Raw genomic sequence first — 18,959 nt, forward strand, 5'->3', positions numbered from 1 at the left:
TGTAACGTTAACGTTAGTCTCAGGCTTCACTAACTAGCGTTACTGTTTCAGGTGGAGCTATTCTTTGCTACTTCTCAAACAAATACTACGTGATATTTCACATATTATCTTGCTAGATAGGCCTTTTGTTGTGATATTTCACATAACATCTTGCAAGATATGTATTTTGTTTGTGAGAAGTAATGGCAGAGAGAAGGTAGGAGATACTTTGTTTTGTTTAGCGTCGCTTAGGTTAGACTGCTCCCTTTAATGGATCAGTCGTCCACCAGGCGTTGATGGTCTTGGTTAGGGAGACAGTGGAATGGGGTTCAGTGTTTTACTGTTAGGAAATATCTATGTATGTTTCAACAGATCTTTACATATTTTTCTCACTACAAAATATTAATGCAGTCCTTGTGGTTACTAAACTGATTTTAGATATGCCTTTATGCTATAGCTTATTCCATGTTTACATCTTTGATTAAATGACTTCAAATGCAAAACTTAAATATACTTTGTGGAATGTCTGTGGAGTTTGTAAACTATCCAAGCTTAAAACAGGTTATTACTAGGCTTAAACAACTTCATTCATCTATTGTGTTCCTACAAGAAACTCACTTGTTGAAGGATGAGCTACTTAAAGTATGCAGGAGATGACAAGGGCCAGTAGTAGCATCCTGTTTCTCCTCTCATTCTCATGGTGTTATGGTTTTAATTCACTAATCTGTTCCGTTTCAAGTGGATACTATTATAACTGATACAGCTGGTAGATACATTTAGATACAGGGAACTCTTTTGAATGAGCATATTAATCTGGATAATGTTTATGGTCCTAATGATGATAATCCCAAATTCTTTGAGAATGTATTTCTATTGATAGCCTCCATTCCTGGTAAGGTCCTAATGGCAGGGGACTTTAATTGCACTCTTGATCTTCATCTAGATCGCTCCTCTGGTTTAGACACTTCCCACTCGCAGAGTAGAAAGAAATTACAGCATTTCATTAAGGACTTAAATCTATGTGAACCTTGGAGGACTCAGAACCCGAGTAAAAAGGGAGTATTCATGTTACTCGTCAACATTTAAATCATATTCTCATGTAGACTACTTTTTAGTTTATTGCTCATTGCTTCCCAATGTAGCAGGAAGTGGATATGATACTATTGTTTTGAATGACCATTCCCTTGTGTGATTATTCTATAGGGATACAAAACTAGTAAAAAGGATCCTCTAGATGGCGTTTGCATCCCAGATGATTACAGGACCCAGACTTCTTACATTACGTTGGAGTGCATATAGATGTCTATTTGACATTGAACACTGACCAAACGTCAGCGAGTACCAGATGGGACGCTTTCAAAGCACATATTTGGGGGCAAATTATACGTTTTACCAGTTTCAAATCTAATAAATCAGAAAATGAGAGACGGAGAGCAAAATGAGAGAATTAGAGAGGGAAGCATTTTTGGATAACTCAGTAGAAGTAAACAAGGAATGATTTGGTCTTAAAGCTCAGTATGAAGAACTTCCCACCTCTAAGGCTGCAAACAGCTTAACTAGGCTGAAACAGTCCTTCTATGATCAAGGTGAAAAACCTGGTAAATTGCTGGCCTGGCACATTAAGAAGTAAAATTCAGCCTTTAATGCAATTAATAATTTACAAGGACAATTATCAATGGATCCTGTAGAAATAAACCAAACATTTGCTTCCTACTACAACACACTTTACAACTCTGAATCTCCTGAGAACTGAACTAGTCAGGTCTTGATTTTCCCTCTACTTCAGAAGACGCTAAATTGGATCTGGAAAAGGAATTGGATGGTGTTGAAATATCTGATGCTATTTTCGATATGAAGGGAGGTTAAGCGGAAGGTCCAGATGGGCTCCCAATAGATATTTAAGGACAAACTTCTAGGTCCAATTTTGGATATGTACAGTGCATTAGGAAAGTACTCAGACCCCTTGATTTTTTCCACAATTTGTTACGTTACAGCCTTCTTCTGAAATGAATTAAATAAATAAAAAACTCATCAATCTACACACAATACCTCATAATGACAAAGTGAAAACAGGTTCTTAGACATTTTTGCAAATGTATTAAAAATAAAACAGCAGAAATACCTTGTTTACATAAGTATTCACACCCTTTGCTATGAGACTCGAAATTGAGCTCAGGTGGATCCTGTTTCCATTGATCATCCTTGAGATTTTTCTAAAACTTAATTGGAGTCCAACTGTGGTAAATTCAATTGATTGGAGATGATTTGGAAAGTCACACAACTGTCTATATAGGTGACCAAGAACATGATGGTCACTCTGACAGAGCTCCAGAGTTCCTCTATGGAAATGTGAGAACCTTCCAGAAGGACAACCATCTCTTCAGCACTCCACCAATCAGGCCTTTATGGTAGAGTGGCCAGACGGAAGCCACTCCTCAGCAAAAGGCACATGACAGCCCGCTTGGAGTTTGCCAAAGGCACCTAAAGGACTCGGACCATGAGAAACAAGATTCTCTGGTCTGATGAAACCAAGATTAAACTTCTTGGCCTGAATGCCAAGCATCACGTCTGGAGGAAACCTGGCACCATCCTTATGGTGAAGCATGGTGGTGGAAGCATTATGCTGCGGGGATGTTGTTCAGCGGCAGGGACTGGGAGCCTAGTCAGGATAGAGGGAAAGATGATTGGAGCAAAGTACAGAGAGATCCTTGATGAAAACCTGCTCCAGTGCACTCAGGACCTCAAGACCGGGGCGAAGGTTCACCTTCCAACAGGACAATGACCCTAAGCACACAGCCAAGACAACGCAGGAGTGGCTTCGGGACTAGTCTCTGAATGTCCTTGAGTGGCCCAGCCAGAGCCGGGACTTAAATCGAACATCTCTGGAGACCTGAAAATAGCTGTGCAGCGACGCACCCCATCCAACCTGACAGAGCTTGAGAGGATCTGCAGAGAGGAATGGGAGAAACTCCCCAAATACAGGTGTGCCAAGCTTGTAGCGTCATACACATTAAGACTTTGGCTGCAATCACTGCCAACGGTGCATAAACAAAGTACTGAGTAAAGGGTTTGAATACTTATGTAAATATGATTGTTCAGTTGTTGTTGTTTTTGCTTTGTCATTATGGGGTATTGTGTGTAGATTGATGAGGGGAAAAAACAATTTAATCAATTTTACAATAAGGCTGTAACGTAACAAAATGTCGAAAAAGTCAAGAGGTCTGAATACTTTCCGAATGCACTGTATATAGACAGGTGTGTGCCTTTCCAAATCATAACTAACAAACTTAGTTAGATAGAACATGCTCTTACCATGAGAAACAGATTTCCCAATCTTCTTCTCCTCTTCTTCATCTTTAATGTTGACATTCAGCTCCAGTGTTTGACTGCAGTCTTCCAGCTTCACTGATGCCATCTCTGGATCCTGCAGTAAACTGGGCTCCACTGTCACAATCAGGACCCAGTGACTGTAGGTTTGGACTCAGTGTGGAAGGAGAGAGGCAGGCTGGGTTTGTCCTCACTGTTGATGTTACCGGCCTCAGACTTATCTGAAAAGGCCAGTAGTAATAAAGAGAAACAGACACAAAAAGATATTGTCTTGACAGTTCTGGCACTTTCTTTATTCTCTAAAAATATTTTCACTTTTTTCAAGTTCAATTATCTAATTTAGTGCTTGACTTGGACTGAAATAGGTGCCAATACTCATTTCGGGTGCCGGTACTGTTTATATTAAGGTGCAGGAGCTCCACAATACTTTTGAGCTAATACCTAACTTATAGTAGATAAATGCATAAATGACTCAAAATCCATTTAGTACAAGGTTACAGTTTGTCATAGATAGCACTATGTGCTAATTTCCTTAAACCTTGTCTTCACTGTATTACTGTAAAACCAATTGTATTTCCTGTTCACACCATAGCAACCTTTATTGATAAAGACAGAAACAACAGAATGTGTCTGAATATTAGTACACATGTAGAAAACTGATAATCATTACATTCAGCTTCAAAACAGTAGTCCGACTGTGAAATTGTCTCTATCTGATGCACCCGCACTGTCCTCACTGAAGTCCGTTGACGCTGACCGAGAGGGCGCCGCCATTATACCAGCTTGGGAATTTTACACAAAACCAATAATATGCTAAACGAACACAGAAATCTCAAATAAATTGATTATTTATGAAATTACCATGAGAAAATTATGTACATCCACTCAGACAAACCCAAAGTCTCTAGCTATGTGACTTGTAAAATAGTTTTTATCACGTTCTTCAATCGGTTTGACACAAAAATAACACATCAAACCTTTACCAAACGTGATAATACCTTAACGGATGTGTTAGCTAACATTGTATGACATGTTCTTTCGACATTAGAAAGTTTAAACGTGCTATGACATACCTGTAGTAATAAATAGAAACGGACACAAAGGTTATCTTCTTGACTGCACAGTTCTGGCGCTTTCTTTATTGTGAAGAATGGTGCCGCCTGCCCGGAACTTCCTGTTCCCCCACTACTAACGGTCCGTGCATTCCGAGATCAGATTACAACATTTCATTAAATAACTAAAAAAGTATAAACTGTAGCAATTTATTTCCCTTTATAGTTTATTAGCCTAAGCATGACCTTCATCCACATAATTTCTCTACGATTGGAACCGGTTCAGGGAACAGATAATGTAAAAAAGAACCGGAAACTAAAGTGTAAATACACTTTTCAGGAACAGCAGTTATTTTAAAAGCATGGGATCCAGGTAATGACCTTATTTTACTTTCCGGGTATTTTTTTCCAGTCCCACAAAAATCGCAACAAAGCTCACTCTAGAAACGTATTCCAGTTTCTGCCTGCCAGCTGGAATGGAAATCTTTGCCAGTGGGTGTGCGTGTGGAAACTACCTGCTCCTCCCCTCTGAAGGATAGGTTACTGTATCCTACTGACAACGTTACAAGCATGATTCAGACATTAGGGAGATATGTTTAATTTGAGAAGAATGGATGAACTTTTTCAATGCTAGTTAAGGATACTATAGTCACCACGTTTCACATTGGATTTATTAACAACAAATAGTTACGACCTGTTTTTAATTCTAGTGCTGCACTGCACAAACAAGGTTGTTAGCTAGCTAGCTAACATCTGCTCTGGTCCAACGTTAAACCAACTCTGAAGTTCAAAGACATTCAAAGTACCTCCATAGAAGCCGCTCCTCCGTAGGTATAATTCTGTGGGCCTAATTCAGATAATGCAGGTCATAACACGATGCCCAGCTCTTCAATGCAAGCTTTCTCTATCCTCTAACGAGCTCTCCACACCCGCAAAATGTCGCACCTTACACTGTGATTGGCAGCACAGTCTGCTCTGAATTATTTTCTTATACAGATACTCTGTGAAGTACTAGTGTATTTATTCTCCCACTTGGATGTCACTTCCACAAGCTTTAAATTGAGGGCCAGGTTGTCAGGATGGGTAATGTACAGTACACATTAATTACAAGTACTCCTAAAGATACACTTCATTTTAACTAGCTAAATCCTGTGTAACAACTAGTAATTACATTGTACTTGGCTAACATTACATGTACTATGCTTTGAAATAGTGTCTTATTCTTCATCTGGGATTTGGATTTGTAAAATGTATTATAAAATGTATTTAATATATGTCTGATCAGGCTCAGGTAGCATCAGGTTTGTATTTTCATGCTGATCAAAGCTCTAATCAAATCCAGACATTTATAAGCATTATAATGCTTTTGAATGACACTTCCGGTTTTGGCGGAAAATACCGGGTTACCCGGGAGAAGAGTGATTTATTCTCGGGATGGAACATTTGTAAAACACCGGGGAAATATTAAACCCTGATGCGCATACCAGTTGATTCACAAGACACCAACTAAGTAACTTACATATACGGTATCTTCATTAGGCCTAATGGCATTTCATGTCCATGATAGGAAGTTTGTTGTAGTGACTCAGTAAGGCTAATTGTAAAAGTAACCCTCTAAAGTGCCATGTTTGTACAGTTTATTATGTGGAGGAAACATTTAGGCAGCCAGGACCATACACCAGGACCGCTCCGTAGGCCGCACTGTAGGCCTAGCTCTTACTGCAGTCCAGTGCCATGGACATCTTTGAAGTTTGACCTCTAGTAATTTAGGACGGCAACTTTATGAAGGCCTCTTCACCGTGGTCTTATCGTACAAGGCTCTACAGACATGTAAAATAAAAACAGGCTATTTTTATTGTTCATATTATTTGCGTTGATGATGTATGGAAGTCAAGTGGTTCAACATTCAAATGCGACGGTCAGTGGAACACTTGCGCCACCAAGTGGACAATTGCTCAGTTCCCTTGTGGCATCAACGCTACCAGAGATATTTGATATAAGATCAAATGTTATGTCAATATTATTATCTCCAAATTGATTCCCCCACCCGTATTTCATATATTATTATTCCGATTTAGCTGTTAATCTGGATTTAATTTATAAACGCTTTCTGTCATTTCCGATTGGAGGGCAGATGACCACGTGACTTACGAACCTACAAATGTGTTACTTTGTAACAGTCAAAAGTGGTTATTCCCAACGTTGATAAACTCCCAATCTATGCCAAGATTTTTTTAAAGCATTATCTTTAAAGCATTATCACTGTACCATTTACACCCTGTATCCTGTGCATGTGACGAATAAACATTGATTTGATTAGATGATTAATGCACCATTCACATCAGCTATCATAGTCAATATAACAGTGACTGACTTCACCATCACTTTCTAGCCATCATTGACATTGAGATGAAGATTGTCAAACGTGAAAATATAAAATACATCGTGATCCTAATTGAATATAACAAAGCAATTCTGTTGTCTTTGCCTGATTTATCTTTACAATGACAGGGGGTGCACCGTTCCTGGAGGTACTGCAATACCAGGTCGATGCGTGGAGTGGACGGAGCAAGCCCCTATTCCATCTCCCTGTTCCAAAAATCAATTTAATATATGGTCCCCAGATAGGGGACGTATCAGATATTAAACTGATAAGAACAGATTTTTCTTTTGGAAAAGTTTTTATTGATACAATTCCTTTAAAACAGCTCACATTTTGAATTTCATTTATACACATAAAAACGGCATAAAAGTGCATAAAAATCAGCATTACATTACATTTACATTTAAAAGGTACAAATTGTTCATTTAAAACAATAAAACAATCATGCATAAAAGTACCCTTTCCTGTAAAAACCAATTAGTAAAAGCCATTTAAAATGTGTATAGATGATTTAACAAAGTAAAACATTTTTAAGACATAAAAAGCCTGTCAAAAAGTCACTTTGTTAAAAAAGCTGTCTTCGGTCCTTTGTACAAAAACGGGGTGAGTCCTTATCGAAAAAGCCTCCTCTTGCTCTTCCTGAATCAACTCCATACCCGTCCGTCGGGGCCCAGAGGAGACTCCTCCCCTAGGCGCATCGCCCTAGGCGCCGCAGCGCTGTCAGGCCGTGGCCGCCGGGACCTTGGGTGTTGTGGGGGACCCTTCGCCTGGGGTCGAGGCCCCCTGTCGTTCGTACCACCCCAGGGCTTCCGTGGCTACCAAAGCCACTGCCTGGGGGGTGGTCTCAACCTGTTTCCCTACCAGCAGGTTGCGGGAGGACCACAGTGCGTCCTTCAGACACGTGAGGGTGGGCCAGAGTTGTGCGAAGGCCTTTGTTGTTATAGGCCTTCGGCCCACCCCATACAGCACGAGCTGGGGCATTAGGTCCTCCCCTGCTGGCAGGCGTGGGGAGATCAGGGGGCCTGCTTCCTTCCACAGGTCCCGTGCGGCTCTGCACTCCCAGAGCAAGTGCCTCACCGACTCTTCTTGGCCGCAGCCTGGTCGGGGGCACGCGGATGTCCTCGCCATGCCCCGGGAGTGCATAACGGCCCTGACCGGGAGGATCTCGTGGGCGACCATCCAGGACAGGTCACGGTGCCGATTCAGCAGAGCAGGATGGGCCACGTTGCGCCAAACCGTTGAGGGCTCGCCTATAGCAAGCCCGCGCACTGGACACACCGGTTCCCGTTCCTGCACAAGAGAAAGAAGAGAGCGGTGTTTAGTTAAAACTGTGACTGGCTCTTTTTCCAGTTTAAAATGTCTTAAAAACTTTTGGAGCTGTACATAGTGTGTGGGGAGCAGGAAAGAGACTGGGGCTCGCAGGTCGACTGGGATCAGCCTCAGAGACCTGAGGTAAGACCCCAGCCAGAACCGTGCGAGGGCCTGGGTCTTGTTGTTGACCGGGGAGGTGGCAAGAGTAAGATGTAACGCTGATAAGAACAGATTTTTTCTTTTGGAAAAGTTTTTATTGTACATTTCCTTTAAAACAGCTCACTTTTGAAATACATTTACACACATAAAAACGGCATCAAGTGCATAAAAACCAGCAATACATTAGAATTAAATTAAAAAAGGTACATGTTTATTTTAAACAATAAAACAATCCTATATAAAAGTACCTATTCTTGTAAAAGCCGATTACTAAAAGCCATTTAAAATGTGCATAAATGTTTTAACAAAGTATAAACATTTCTAAGACATAAAAAGCCTGTCAAAAAGTCACTTTGTTAAAAAAGCTGTCTTCGGTCCTTTGTACAAAAACGGGGTGAGTCCTTATCGAAATAGCCTCCTCTTACTCTTCCTACACTTGATCTTAGCCAAAAGGCCGAGAAGCGATACCGCAATGCTTTCGGGAGGAAGGCGCCTTTCTCGGGCACGTCATATTCGATGACGTTTACACAAAACGTAGCTCTGTAAACTGTCCACCAAATATCAAAGATAATGATTTAAAGAAAATCGTGTCATAGATTGGGAGTTGATCAACGTTGGGAATAACCACTTTTGACTGTTACAAAGTAAGAAATTGGTAGGATCGGAAGTCACGTGGTCATCTGACCTCCAATCGGAAATGACAGAAAGCGTTTATAAATTAAATCCAGATTAACAGCTACATCGGAATAATAATATATGAAATACGGGTGGGGGAATCAATTTAGAGATAATAATATTGACCTAACATTTGATCTTATATCACATATCTCTGGTAGCGTTGATGCCACAAGGGAACTGAAGCAATTGTCCACTTGGAGGCGCAAGTGTTCCACCGACCGTCGGGTTTTCCAAGCAGTCCTGTGTGGTCCATCCAACTACATTTGAATGTTGAACCACTTGACTTCAATACATCATCAACGCAAATAATATGAACAATAAAAACAGCCTGTCTTTATTAATAATACCGTATATGTAAGTTACTTAGTTGGTGTCTTGTGAATCAACTGGTATGCCAATAGGGTTTAATATTTCCCCGGTGTTTTACAAATGTTCCATCCCGAGAATAAATCACTCTTCTCCCGGGTAACCCGGTATTTTCCGCCAAAACCGGAAGTGTCATTCAAAATCATTTTAACGCTTATAAATGTCTGGATTTGATTAGAGCTTTGATCAGCATGAAAATACAAACCTGATGCTACCTGAGCCTGATCAGACATATATTAAATGCATTTTATGAGCCCTACATTAACAACATTTAATGAGCCCAAGCCCCAGAAAAGGCCAAATGATTGTGTGGTTTCCCAATAGGTCCACCAGGTCCTCACTTACAATGACTGGAAAACATTGTTGCATTTAAACTTTGTATCCCCAGTTAGTGTGATGAACGTGATAAAATATATTTGCAATGGGAAGTAATAGCTGGTTTGTTAATTTCATTTTGGAAATGAAATGGTTGTGCTATTGTATTGTTCTGACTTCATGGGGCCTTCTGGAGTGAATGGGCTGCTTATTCTCTAACATTATTTGATGCTGTGTGAGACTGCTGTCTCCTGGCTATCAGCCCTGTCTCTGTGTTTGATCAAAACTTGCTCTCCTTCAGCGCCATGGAGTGCACAGGTATTACGGTTGCTTACCCAGTAAAATACTACTTGAGTAAAAGTCTAAAGTATTTGGTTTTAAATATACTTAAGTTTCAAAAGTAAACCTAGTTACAAACCCCCCCTATATTGTAAATTCAATCCGGTTGGTATAAGATTGAAATGGGAAAATAATGAACCTGTGAACACCCTATGAAATAGCTCCCCAATACCGTCTGATGTATAGATTTAATGTATTACATGAATGGTGACCACAGCCCTTCCGACAATCCATTTAAAACGTGTTTTCCTGTGTTTTTTCCCACCCTGCTGAATGTATCCAATGTTCCATATCAAATGTGTGTCCTATTATGACACATCTGGCAGTTTCTTCTCTCCATGTTTCTTGGCCCAGTATCATTATTTACAAAAATCTGTGTTTTTTGGTCACTACCATTGCAGGAAAATACCATGGTACTAGTGCAGCTACCATGGTATTTCCCTGACATGGTATTACAATGAAAAAGATACCATGGTACTATCATGTTTATTGGGTCACTACAGTGGCAGGAAAATGCCATGGTATTTGCACCAGTGCCATAGTATTTTCCTGCCTTGGTAGTGACCCAAAACACATCATAGTACAATGGAATGTTGTTGTTCATTTTTCTACCATGGTACATTTTTGTAAGGGCTGTCCTTCACATCGGAGTGCTAATGCTGGCTCTTTGCGTCTCTTGACCATGTCGCGTGGACCGGGCACAAAGCTCAAGGAGCGCTCTCCACTTCCCTCCTGTAGTTATTTAGCAAGCCTGGTAACACATCACCCCCGACAGACACAAGCACAAACTCTTGCATAAATGTAGAAGCCTATACACCTAAACACTAGCGATCTGACATACTGTATTGCATGGAAACTGCAGGCTACTAACAACAGCAGCTACAGTGACTTGCAAAAGTATTCACCCCCTTGGCATTCTTCCTATTTTGTTGCCTTACAACCTGGAATTAAAATTGATTTTTGGGGGGTTTGTATCATTTGATTTACACAACATGCCTACCACTTTGAAGATGCAAAATATTTTTTATTGTGAAACAAACAAGAAATAAGACAAGAAAACAGACAACTTGAGCGTGCATAACTATTCACCCGCCCAAAGTCAATACTTTGTAGAGCCACCTTTTGCAGCAATTACAGCTGCAAGTCTCTTGGAGTATGTCTCTATAAGCTTGGCACATCTAGCCACTGGGATTTTTGCCCCTTCTTCAAGGCAAAACTGCTCCAGCTCCTTCAAGTTGGATGGGTTCCGCTGGTGTACAGCAATCTTTAAGTCATACCACATATTCTCAATTGGATTGAGGTCTGGGCTTTGACTAGGCCATTCCAAGACATTTAAATGTTTCCCCTTAAACCACTTGAGTGTTGCTTTAGCAGTATGCTTAAGGTCATTGTCCTGCTGGAAGGTGAACCTCCGTCCCAGGTGCAAATCTCTGGAAGACTGAAACAGGTTTCCCTCAAGAATTTCCCTGTATTTAGCACCATCCATCATTCCTTCAATTCTGACCAGTTTCCCAGTCCCTGCCAATGAAAAACATCCACCATGCTTCACTGTGGGGATGGTGTTCTCGGGGTGATGAGAGGTGTTGTGTTTGCGCCAGACATAGCATTTTCCTTGATGGCCAAAAAGCTCAATGTTAGTCTCATCTGACCAGAGTACCTTCTTCCATATGTTTGGGGAGTTTCCCACATGGCTTTTGGTGTTTGCTTATTTTTTTCTTTAAGCAATGGCCTTTTTCAGGTTACTTCTCCGTAAAGCCCAGCTCTGTGGAGTATACGGCTTAAAGTGGTCCTATGGACAGGTACTCCAATCTCCACTGTGGAGCTTTGCAGCTCCTTCAGGGTTATCTTTGGTGTCTTTGTTGCCTCTCTGATTAATGCCCTCCTTGCCTGGTCCGTGAGTTTTGGTGGGAGGCCCTCTCTTGGCAGGTTTGTTGTGGTGCCATATTATTTAAATTTTTTAATAATGGATTTAATGGTGCTCCGTAGGATGTTCAAAGTTTAGGATATTTTTTTATAACCCAACCCTGATCTGTACTTCTCCACAACTTTGTCGCTGACCTGTTTGGAGAGCTCCTTGATCTTCATGGTGCCGCTTGCTTGGTGGTGCCCCTTGCTTAGTGATGTTGCAGACTCTGGGGCCTTTCAGAACAGGTATATATATATACAGAGATCATGTGACAGATCACGTGACACTTAGATTGCACACAGGTGGACTTTATTTAAATAATTATGTGACTTCTGAAGGTAATTGGTTGCACCAGATCTTATTTAGGGGTTTCATAGCAAAGGGGGTGAATACATATGCACGCACCACTTTTCCGTTATGTTTTTTATTAATTTTTTTAACAAGTAATTTTTTTCATTTCACTTCACCAATTTGGACTATTTTGTGTATGTCCATTACATGAAATCTAAATAAAAATCAATTTAAATTACAGGTTGTAATGCAACAAAATAGGAAAAACACCAAGGGGTATGAATACTTTTACAAGGCACTGTACATAGTCTAGCCTACTATGGCCCTGTCCCTCTGTCCAGGGTAAACAAAGAGGTAATGTTGTGTCTTGTATATACAGTATAGTCCATTTGTTTGGGAGAATGTGAATGGAATCAAATTTGTTTTATATATAGACACTATTTCAATTAAAACAGTTTGTTTCATTTAATTATACACAAGAGAAGAAGAGGTTGCCCAGCATAAATTAATGTACAAACATTATTTTTCATTACATTTTTGTCATTTAGCAGATGCTCTTATCCAGAGCGTCTTACAGGACCAATTAGGGTTAATTGCCTTGATCAAGGGCTCAACAACATATTTTTAACCTAGTCGGCTCAGGATTCAAACCAGCGACCTTTCAGTTACTGGTCCAACACTCTTAATGGCTAGGCTACCTGCCACCAGATCAATTAACTTCAATACAGTTATCCAAATACATTCATAATCAATGGATAAAATAATGAATCTAGTTTTAAAAGACAATTTAAAAAACACAAGTAGTCGATTCATAGCCTGTTTATCATTAAACAAAAGTTTAGTAATATAAAATCATCCACCCAAACTAATGCTGAAAACCTATCATCACAACATCTTTGTCTGATATACACTGTGTACAAAACATTAGGAACACCTTCCTAATATTGATTTGCACCCCCCTTTGTCCTCAGAATAGCCTCAATTCATCGGGGCATGGACTGTCCAAGGTGTAGAGAGCATTCCACAGGGATGCTGGCCCATGTTGACTGCAACGCTTCCCACAGTTGTGTCAGGTTGGCTGGGAGTGGATCTCTATTCCGAATAGCTCGTTCCATCTCTTCCCACAGATGCACAATTGGATTGAGATCTGGTGCCTCGGAAGGCCACTGCAGTAAGCTGAATTCACTGTCATGTTCTTGGAACAATTCCTGGACAAGGCTTGTTGCATGGGGCATAATCCTGCTGAAAAAATCTATTTTGCAGATGGATACACCATTGCCAAGAACACATACTGCCATTAAGGGATGCACCGGATTGGCAATGATGTTTAGATATCCTGTGGTATTCAAACGTTGCTCCACTTTTATCAAGGGGCCCAATGTGTGCCATGAAAACACACCCCACACCACCACCACCAGCCTGCAATGCTGACACACGGCATGGTTGCATGTACTCATGGTTTTCTCCATACCTTAGTCCTCCCATCAGCATGAAACAGCAGGAACCGGGATTCATCAGACCAGGCAATGTTTTTTCAAATTCTCCAGTGTCCAGTGTTTTCATTCCTTAGCCCATTGCAACTGCAGTTTCTTGTTTTCTGCTGAAAGCTAATGGGGATCCATAATAAATACACCACAACTACATCATTAAGGATCATAGCTTTCACCTGGGTTCACCTGGTCAATCTATGTCATGGAAAGAGCAGGTGTCCTTAATGTTTGTACACTCAGTGTATGTTGTGTCTACTAGTTCATTCCCACAGAAAACTGCAGAGGGAAGCAGTACCACCCAGTCAACCATCAGACTCCATTATGAGACGTCTCAAAGAGGATATTCAACCCTAAGGGCAAATCCAAGGTCATCTCAATATCTTTACAGTAGAAGCTATCTAAGCACAGCAAAACTGACAAGGTGAACACTGATCAGTAAAGAGATGCTAACATTCTACAACGCTCCCTTTCCTCTGCACAGTTCTCTCACAGTGAGAAACAATAGGATTACAATAGTGTTCTACGCTTTCTTCATTTCAACCAATCCACTACCACTTCTTATGTATACGTTGGTGTGTTTTTAAATTGCCCAATCTGTATAATCTCGTCTCACAGTCAGTGCAGTGATAAGTCTCTCCAGTGTGTAACCATTGGTGTGTTTTTACATTGCCCAAATGGGAGAAACTCTTGCCATATTAAGAGCAGAAGGAAGGGTTCTCTCCTGTGTGTGTTCTCTGATGAACTTTTAGCTCAGTTGATGTTGTGAAGCATTTTACACAGTCAGAGCAGGAGTAAGGCTTTTCTCTTGTATGTATACGTTCATGTCTTTTTAAGGTGCCCAGTTGAGAGAAACTTGCCCCACAGTCAGAGCAGGAGTAAGGCTTCTCTCCAGTGTGTATACGTTCATGTGTTTTTAAGTTGCCCAGTCGAAAGAAACTTGCCCCACAATCAGAGCAGGAGTAAGGATTCTCTCCTGTGTGTGTTCTCTGATGAACCTTTAGCTCAGTTAATGTTGTGAAGCATTTTACACAGTCAGAGCAGAAGTAAGGCTTCTCTCCTGTGTGTATACGTTCATGTGTTTTTAAGTTGCTCAGTCGAGAGAAACTCTTTCCACAGTCAGAGCAGGAGTAAGGCTTCTCTCCTGTGTGTGTTCTCTGATGAACTTTTAGCTCATTTGAACTTGTGAAGCATTTTACACAGTCAGAGCAGGAGTAAGGCTTTTCTCCTGTATGTATAGGTTCATGTTGTTTTAAGGTGCCCAGTTGAGAGAAACTTGCCCCACAGTCAGAGCAGAAGTAAGGCTTCTCTCCTGTGTGCACTCTCTGATGAACTGTCAGTGCCTGTGATGTTGTGAAGCTCTTCCCAGTCAGTGCAGGAATACAGATTCTCTCCTGTGTGTATTTTTAGGTGTATTTTTAGCTTTGATAGAATTGGAAAACCTCCTCACAATATGGGCAGTGGTGAGACCTCTTAGCTCTGCGATCTTCCTGCTGTTGCTCTCTGGATGTAGAGAATGTCTCAATGTCACCTGTGTGAAAAGCATTTAAAAAAGTCAATTGGTGTGATATGCACTGAGTGTACAAAACATTATGAACTCTTTCCATGACATAGACTGACCAGGTGAGAGCTATGATCCCTCATTGATTCCACGTGTTAAATCCACTTCAGAACAGTGTCGATGAAGGGGAGGAGACAGATTAATGAAGGCCTTTTAAGCCTTGAGACAATTGAGACATGGATTGTGTATGTGTGCCATTCAGAGGGTGACTGGTGTGTTTTAATCAAATCAAATACAAAAGCTGAAGAATATACGCACATCCAGGTAATCAAATCCACCATATGCACTGAGCTTGTCTGACAGGTTGAAGGGCACTAAATAGTAAATAAATGATAAGCGTACCAGAGAGTCTGTTGTAACGTTTTATTGTTAAGCCTTTATTACAGCAAAGACTAAAAACAGTTGCATTGATCCCTGAATGCAATTTCCGAAATGGAACAGTTTATTTATTGTTTACGCTAATGAATCAAGAGTTGCTTTGTTATTTTGAAACCAAAAAAGCTTGATTGCATTTCAATGGCTTGCATGCTGTGTGATGACATTAACAAATGAATGATTGATACAGTAGCCTATATACAGTGTGTAAGAGTATTCCAAGATAAATATACAACACAGGGAATTAATGATCAATGGAAACAGTTGTTTTTCAGTTCAACATCTGTTTAGTATCTATGTAGGGGTTCCAGTCCGGGACTCATAGCTACATGTGGCAAGTTAGCATTGGTCCAAATGGTCTATACATTGAGCCTGAAATGGGATACTTGGTATTTGGCTATTAGCCCAATTTTATTGCAAGGAATTCTAATTGGTCAACCACATGCAAGGCTTGGGTATAAACTACATCCTGTCTCTTTGTTCGGTGGAGAAAACACTGAGGACAGGGAAGAATAAACATCTACAATCTACTTTCCAGCATAACAATGATTGGTTCTTTTTTGAATAAATATATTTTTCCCAGAACCACACAGGGGGACCTAGTGAATGACCTGCAGAGAGCTGGGACCAAAGTAACAAAGCCTACCATCAGTAACACACTACGCCGCCAGGGACTCAAATCCTGCAGTGCCAGATGTATCCCCCTTTTTAAGCCAGTACATGTCCAGGCCCATCTGAAGTTTGCTAGAGTGCATTTGGATGATCCAGAAGAGGATTGGGAGAATGTCATATGGTCAGATGAAACCAAAATATAACTTTTTGGTAAAAACTCAACTCGTCGTGTTTGGAGGACAAAGAATGCTGAGTTGCATCCAAAGAACACCATACCTACTGTGAAGCATGTGGGTGGAAACATCATGCTTTGGGGCTGTTTTTCTGCAAAGGGACCAGGATGACTGATCCGTGTAAAGGATCAGGCCCGCAATCAGGCCCGCAAACGGGTTTAATCCGGCCCGCGAGATGATTTTGTTAAGTATAAAAATGAGCTGCAATTTTTCAATAAAATAAACTGCTGTTCCAATTGTGTCCACTGGATGGCGCAATAGCAGTTGTGTTAAGCAAGCAAACTGTTTATACCGGGGAATAGCAAATAGGTCAAGCAAGTGCAGTCAGTCCGGATGAGCTACTTTGTTTTGCCCGCGATATTTATTACGTCTTCTACTTTTAACATTATGTGCTTTGGCACCCTCATTGCCCCAATATGTCTCTGTCAAAAAAGAGAAAAGTGGACGCAGAGTGCTCCAAGAAAAATTGTCATCCTTCTATTTATTCACGGAATTGAATGGGAAAGCTGTATGTTTGGTGTGTTCACAGCATGTTGCAGTGCTGAAAGAATATAACCTTTGTCGCCACTATGTGAGTCTTCATGCCGACAAATATGACAACTTTCAAGGACAGCGGAGAAGAGAGAAGGTGAATGAACTGTTGGTGGGTCTGAAGAAACAGCAGTCTGTGTTTACTCACAGCCGAGACATCAGTGACGCTGCAGTGAAAGCTAGCTACCTCATTGCTAATGAAATCGCAGTGGCTTCAAAACCATTTAGTGAGGGTGAATTTGTAAAAACATGCATGATGAAGGCAGCAGAGATTGTGTGCCCTGAAAAGCACCAGGCTTTTGCAAATACCAGCCTGACAAGAAACACAGTTGCAGACAGGATTTCTGATCTTTCAGTGGATTTGGACAGCCAGTTGAAGCAAAAAGTAAAGTCAGTCATTTATTGTGTTTTCGGTTGCAATTGATGAAAGCACGGACATTACAGATGTTGCACAACTGGCCATTTTCATCCGCGGAGTTGATGACACATTGACCGTCACCGAGGAGTTTGTGGAGTTGGTGCTGATGACAGATACAACGTGTCACACTCTGGCTCTGGGACTTTTTATGTTGAGTCAGGGTGTGTAGATTTCCGTGTGTTTTGTACTGTGTTTAGTGTCTAGGTGTTCTCGTTCTATGTTTGGTCAGTGACTCCCAATCGGAGGTAACGAGTGTCAGCTGTCGGCTCGTTATCTCTGATTGGGAGCCATATTTAAACTGTCTGTGTTCACCTTGTGGTTGTGGGTTTTTGTTCTATGTCAGTCGGTGTAACTGAGGACGTCACGGATCGTGTTTTGTTTTGTCGTGTGTTTCAACATTAAAATCATCATGTTCACTCGCAACGCTGCGCATTGGTCTCCTGTTGTAGACGATCGTGACAGAAAAACCCACCTTAACCAGACCAAGCAGCGTGTTCAGGAGCCATTGCTGGCAGATCACCGTGGAAACCTCGACTGGATCAAGCAGCGGGACGAGGAGAGAGGATGGACGTGGCAGGATATGATTGCGAGTCTGGCAAGAGGGAGAGAGGCCTGGGCCACGGGGAGGAGAGACCCCCAGGAAATTTTTAGGGGGGGGCTCACGACGTCGGGGCAGCAGGTGTACGGGTTAGAGCGGTGCAAAGCGTTGGCAGAGAGGGCCGCCAGGTTAGGGGGGCCACTGGGCACAGAGGAGAGGGAAAGTGTGGAGGCACGGCGAGAGGTACTGGGATGTGTTACCAGTCCGGTCCGGCCCGTTCCTGATCCCTGCGTGGAGCCAGTGGTGTGTGTCCCCAGTACGGTTCGGCCTGTTCCTGCCATTCCCACCAAGGCAGTGGTGCGCGTCGTCAGCCCAGCCCGGCCTGTTCCTGCTTTACGCACAAAGCCTACGGTGTGCGTCGCCAGCCCAGCCCGGCCTGTTCCTGCTCCACTTACGAAGCCTACGGTGTGCGTCGCCAGCCCAGCCCGGCCTGTTCCTGCTCCACGCACCAAGCCTACGGGGTGCGTCTCCAGCCCAGCCCGACCTGTTCCTGCCACTCGCACCAAACCTACGGTGCGCGTCGCCAGCCCGGCCCGGCCTGTTCCTGCCACTCGCACCAAGCCAAGGGTGCGAGTCGTCAGCCTGGTCCAGCCCGTTCCTGCTACTCGCACCAAGCCAAGGGTGCGAGTCGTCAGCCTGGTCCAGCCCGTTCCTGCTACTCGCACCAAGCCAAGGGTGCGAGTCGTCAGCCTGGTCCAGCCCGTTCCTGCTAATCGCACCAAGCCAGGGGTACGAGTCGTCGGCCTGGTCCAGCCCGATCCTGCTACTCGCACCAAGCCAAGGGTGCGAGTCGTTAGCCTGGTTCAGCTCGTCCCTGCTACTCGCACCAAGCCAAGGATGCGAGCCGTCAGCCTGATCCAGCCCATTCCTGCTACTCGCACAAAGCCAGGGATGCGAGTCGTCAGCCTGGTGAGGCCCGTTCCGGCTCTACGCATCAAGCCTAGGGTGCGTATCGTCAGCTAGGTCCGGTCCGTTCCTGCCTCACGCGCCAAGCCAGGGGTGCGCGTCGTCAGTCCAGATCCTACCAGCTGGGTCAGA

Source organism: Coregonus lavaretus (genome assembly GCF_964263955.1).
Source record: "Coregonus lavaretus genome assembly, contig: HAP1_SCAFFOLD_56, whole genome shotgun sequence".
NCBI lineage: Eukaryota > Metazoa > Chordata > Actinopteri > Salmoniformes > Salmonidae > Coregonus > Coregonus lavaretus.